The sequence below is a fragment of the Pinus tabuliformis genome, chromosome 5_2 (assembly GCF_031772625.1).
Source record: "Pinus tabuliformis cultivar Carrire ecotype Pingquan chromosome 5_2, CPIR1, whole genome shotgun sequence".
Classification (NCBI taxonomy): domain Eukaryota; kingdom Viridiplantae; phylum Streptophyta; class Pinopsida; order Pinales; family Pinaceae; genus Pinus; species Pinus tabuliformis.
In genome coordinates this window covers 801,597,776-801,604,100 of record NC_142306.1, presented here as the reverse complement: position 1 = coordinate 801,604,100, position 6,325 = coordinate 801,597,776, and positions in this window count along the sequence as shown.

The following is a 6,325-nucleotide window of genomic DNA, read 5'->3' as shown; positions in this document are numbered from 1 at the left end:
TTGCCCCCACACATATGAGTGTTAGGAGAAAATCGTATGACGAAAAATACATTGTAGATTACACTTCCACAAGACACCTAAAGTGGGGTCAGAGAGAGAGAGAGAGAGAGACCTAAAGCAATTCAAGGATGGACAAATAACGGAGGGGGCGAGACCTACAATACTGATAGAAGTATCCTTTTATGTGGTAGTACATGAACTCAAATGAGGCAGGGGAGGCATACCCATACCCGCCGAGATAACTGAGTACAAAGAATAATGGTGACCCCAACAATGTGGGACTAAGCTACAAAGTACACGATACATGATACACTAGCATCAATGTGCTAGAAAATAATACAATGGATCCCAATACAAAATTTCCCTGGAAAAAACATAGGTCAAGACTGAATACAATAATATCTGAGTACATGAGATATAATGCCCCTCAAAATGACATGGAGAGGGGGGATCACAACCAGGGAAGCCCTGCTGAATAGGAAAGGGCTATGAAAATCAGAATGGATCATTTGGAGGAGACATGCATGCTATAGGCGCTGCAAGCAGTGAAAATTGAATCGATCAAATCTACAAAACTGCATCAGAGGTTGGATCAACATCTGTGGTCATCCGGGCATGTGGGGGGCTTGTTGAAGGGCCACCCCCTCATGAGGTCTGAAATGTCTCACGCACACTTGGGAATCATTGGGAAAATATTTTGGATAACCAAACCATCAAGCGTATGAATCTCAATCATGCGATAAGGAGATGATGTCGAGCACATGAGAAAAAACCAAGTCTAAGGGAAATAATGAGTCCATTTCCTTAATCCGAGGCACCGAACTAAAATGGAAGCTAGAACCATGGTACACCCCCCTCTAGACTACTCTTCTAGAATAAATGTGCTGATGTCGACAGAAGATATCTAGCCAGAGTTAAGGCATTAAGGACTTCTCAACAAAGGCACGAGGGAACATAGCAGAGTGACTGATGGACTGACACCAGGGATGATGATTAACAAAAGCATGATGGATGGTAATCTGATGACCTCCCTTGTTAGAGCATAATAAAAATGGTTGACCTGGTAGCAACTGACTCAAATCCATAAGGGATGGTAAATTACTCAAATGGGGGTTCAACAATGATGGAGTAGAAGGACTGGAGACCAAATATAAGTATAATGGAAGACAAATGAAACACTGTAACGGGAAGCAATGTGGACTTGGAATAGATTCCACAAGTACAAGGGTGACACATCTCAAATTCTCTGAACAAGGGTGACTCGATCATGCTGCCACATTGGGGAGCCCCATTGGGGACCATAAAAAAATGAGTAAGTGATGGTAACTCATGAAAAAAAATGACACAAGAGTCAACGAGTGCAAAGGTAAAGTGGTACTAGAGAATAGGTGGCTCAAATGAAGAGATTCAATTTTAAAGGGCGGCAAAGCGAAATTTCAAGGAAAAAATGGCTTCTAAGTGAAGTGTCAAATTACCAAAAACCAAGAGAGACCCATTATAGAAATTGTTGAAAATAGCAACAAGAAATGCTAAAAATATCATTCAGTATATTCAAATTTTTATTTTTCCTTGAATTAAAATTGAGAATTAAAATTTGAATTTAGTCTCACCAGTTGCTTGGAAATAATTGATTAATTCATTATGGATTAATTAGTTTGAGAAATTCAAGCTAGAAGTCTTTGTGAAGTCATGCAACAGTTATCCCTTAAATTAAGGAGATAAGGATGAGTTGTAAATGAGTTGTAATTAGTTAGCTCAATTAACTGAGTTAGTTCTAGTTAAATTAGTTCCAAACAGTTTGAGGAACTAATTGTGAGTTTAGTCAGTTAATGCATGCATGCATGAAACTAATGTACTCTAGATAACTAAGGATTCTCTCATAAATAACTCATGCATGTAATTTTAGACAAAGACCCAGTTGAGATTAAAGACAGGGACATGGTACTATCAGTTGGAGGAATTTTCCTATAAAGGAAACTCATCCATGCAGAAGGAACAAGGTTCCTTGAGGATTGCGTAGTTTTACAGGTTGTGAGATCAATGCTACACTTGGTAACAATAGGATGACCCAGGAGAAACAACACAAGGAAATAGGAGGCTTGGAGCGAATAGGAGAAGGTTTGTGAGAAGCCTTGTTTTCCTGTGAGAATCCAGGAGGATTGTACTGAGAGCTGGTTAGCTGTGCGAGCCAAGGCTTAGTGTAATATTAATGTATTTCCACCTTGTATGATAATATAGATAGCGCGGTTTTTAGCTAAGGATTTCCCCAGATTATTCTTCTGTGTTTCATGTGTATTGTTTCTTCTTCTCTGTTATATGTGTTCTGCTTGATCTTGCTCAAATCTATTAAGCTTCTGCAAGTTTGATTGTAGAAGTAGATTAAGTATTTTGCTTTAGTTATATTGCATAATTAGGTTAATCTACAATGAGAATTTCTACATGGTATCAGAGAAAAGGTGATTGAAGTTGTGAACAATATACTGAGAAGGGAAATTCGAAGTTTGAAGTTCAGGATTGAAGGCACAAATCGAATTCATCTCATACTTCAGGTTGGTCGATGGTGTTCTATGGCTTGAGACTCGAGTATGCCTTGGACGGCAGCTTGAATTACATAGCATGGAAAGATCGCATGGAAGATGTATTAGAAGACAATGGTTTGAAGGATTTCATTGATCAGGAAATCATAAAGCCAAGTTCAACTAATGTAGAAGAGTTAGCTGAATGGAAGAAGTGTGTGGCGAGGGCGAGACGGATCATCCTTGAGGGAGTTTGAGATGATATTGTCTCAAGTCTCCATGGGAAGGAGACTCCGTTTTCAATGTGGAGGACATTGAAGGACCTATATCAGAACAGTAGCGACTAGAGGAAATTGGTGCTCAAGGATAAGCTTCGAAGAATCAAGATGGAGAATGGTGATACTATTTCCACATATATGAACAAGCTCACCACCTGTAGAGATGAGCTTGGAAGTGTGGGAATAACTATTATCGATGATGATATCATGAGCCTCGATCTCCTTGGCCTTCGAAAGAGCTAACATAGCTACCAAGACTCTGTGATCGAAGGGAGAAATTTCCGGATTGGGAACAATTGTGGTCGGATCTCATGTAGGAGTAGATCAGGAGGAGCACACGAGATGGCTCTTCATCCAAGGAGGATGAAGAAAATTTGGCCTTAGCGAGTAAGGCAAGGAAGGAGAAAGATTCTCATCCCAAATTGAATTCTTCTCATGGAGGGAATAAGGGTAACAAATCTAAAGTGAGATGCTTTAATGTCACGAGATGGGTCATTATGTGACTAATTTACCATCGAGGAAGTCCAAGAAGGGATCCTCGGAAGGATATGAAGGTGAGTCATTGACCTCTCAGTTCGAAATGGACTTCACCCTCATCACATGCACGGTGTCTTTGATGATGGGTTGTGGTTGGTTTCTTGACAGTGGAGCCTCATTCCACATGATCGGTGATAAAAATTTATTTAGTACCTTGGAGGAGAAAGACCTCAAGATGCGCATAGAGATGGGTGACGACAGAAGGTATGGTGTTTCAGGAGTGGGCACAGTTACTTTTCAGAGGGAGCATGGAGCTCCTATCACCTTGACAGATGTGAAGTATGTGCCTAGACTGAAGAAGAACTTGGTATCGATCGTGATGTTGGAGGACAAAGGCTACGATGTTGTCTTCAGTAAGGGAAAGGTTTTCCTTAGACACATCACCATGGGACAGGTGAAACAAATCAGTTCATGGGTACAAAACCTGTATGCTCTTGAGGTTCAAGATTCATGCAAAGCCTTGAGGAGCAAGGCCAATGCTAGAGATTTGGTGGTTGAGAGGGAGAGTAAATTACCTCTCATCATACAACCCCAAAAGAAGTCTCAGACAATTGTGGAGGAGCCACAATTGGAGATGCTGAGAGGAGACTGAGTGGAGGCATCCACTCATGCAGAGACCTCTAGTAGGGGGAAATTTCGAGCCAAGTGGGTAGAGGGATCACATGTAGCCATACCTCCAGGTGTGAGGTGGGGCGATGTGAAGTGATAGTCTCAAGAACACTGAAATTGGGCAGGGTCCATTGAGAGGTTTTATCTCATGGATCGTATCTTGCTACGAGAGCCAAAAGTACATAGTAGCGGGAGGAATCAATGGGATTGATGCAATCAAAGATCAAAGTGACAGAGGCTAGAGCAGTCAGATACTGAAGAGTGCAAAGAAGGATTGACAACATTACAGAAAGGCAGAGTCAGCGGAAGTGCATAGTTTTCAGTTGACAGAGGCAATCGCAGTCATATACTTTGATGACAGATGCATCATACTGATTTAGGTTGGACATTTTTTCTGTTTTTGGAGTTGTTGGAGCAACAACACTAGAGAGAAGTGTTGCATGAAGAACATTCCAAAGGTTCAGGATTGGGATCGAGTTGAATTCCTTTCTTGTTGAGAGGGAGTGTTGAAAATAGCAACAAGAAATGCTAAAAATAGAATTTAGTATATTCCAATTTTGATTTGTCCTTGAATTAAAATTCGAATTTAGTCTCACCAGTTGCTTGGAAATAATTAATTAATTCATTATGGATTAATTAGTTGTAGAAATTCAAGTTAAAAGTCTTTGTGAAGTCATGCAACAATTATCCCTTAAATTAAGGAAGTTATCCCTTAATTAAGGAGATAAGGATGAGTTGTATTTGAGTTCTAATTAGTTAGCTCAGTTAATTGAGTTAAGTCCAGTTAAATTAGTTCCAAACAGTTTGAGGAACTAATTGTGAGTTCAATTAGCTAATGCATGCATTACATGCAACTAGTGTACTCCATATAACTGAGAATTCTCTCATAAATAACTCATGCATGTCAGTTCAGACAAAGACCCAGTTGAGATTGAAGATAGGGAAATTGTACTATCATTTGGAGGAATTTTCCTATAAAGGGAACTCATCCATGTAGAAGGAACAAGGTTCCTTGAGGATTGCGTAGTTTGACAGGGCGTGAGATCGGTGTTACACTTGGTGACAGTAGGATCACCCAGGAGAAACAGCGTGGGGAAATAGGAGGCTTGGAGGGCAGAGGAGAAGGTTTGTGAGAAGCCTTGTTTGCCTGTGAGCATCCAAGAGGGTTGTACTGAGCGTTGGTTAGCTGTGGGAGCTAAAGCTTTGTGTAATCTTGATTCATTTCAACCTTGTATGATAATACAAATAGCGGGGTTTTAGGTGAGGCTTTCCCCAGATTATTCTTTTGTGTTTCATGTGTATTGATTCTTCTTCTCTATTATATGTGTTCTGCTTGATCTTGCTCAAATCTGTTAAGCTTCTGCAAGTTTGATTGTAGAAGTAGATTAAGTATTTTTCTTTAGTTATATTGCATAATGAAGTTAATCTACAGTGAGAATTTCTATAGAAATCGGTGAGGTCTTTGTAATGGTGTTGACAGTTCATTAAATGGAGCTACAGTTTGGTAGTAGTGGTGACAGGAAAAACTAGTGTTTTTCCTATAAAAGGGCTTCTTGCCTCCAAATCCAGTTCATTTGAATAGTGAATTATGGAGAGGAGGAGAAGGCCCTAAATGTTGTGGAGATCATAATGAGTAAACCAACTGCCGAAATCAGGATCTGCGAGTTGGAGGTAGGTGGCCTAACCATACTCATCAATTTCAGTGGTTTGGATTTTTAGATCAGGTCCTCAGTTTTTTCTAGGAGACTCCCACCTTCCCTTATGGCCATAGAGCACTATTTGGGGCCAGATCTATGCTCCGGAGAATAGAAATGGGGCCCACAAATGTGTTGAGATTCAGCAAAATCAAGTAATGAGAGGGATACGTGGCATGCTAAAGTTCTTGGAGAACCCACTTATGAGGGTTGGTGAGCCCTTGCAATCAAGGATAATGAGCTATTGGGATCTAGATCAGGAGGCCTTTGTAGTGTAATGGCACTAGATCGAGCTCATGATCCAGGATATATACGTTTTGACTCGACTGCCCCTCTTGGGGGTGGTAGGGGAGATACATCTTGTGCTACCTCGTGGGAGGAATATTGAGGAGTTTGTTGAGCATCATTGTAGACAAGGTAGTCATGTGACGGGAAATTCTATCCAAATCGATGATGTCATGCGGAAAGAGTCAATTTTGCGGACAAAACCGACCTCCCTAGAAGCTAAGGCTTTCTAGTGACAAACAAAACAATCAAGCACTATCTTTCCCTAAATATGCATTTAAAATAAAAGCAACTAGGTGTTCAAGTCTTACCTCTATTCCAACGCTGTTTGTAGCAGCCAAGCCTCTCCGATCCAGATGAGCTCCTTCTCCTTGAAGCCTGCATTCACTAACAAGCAAACGATTAC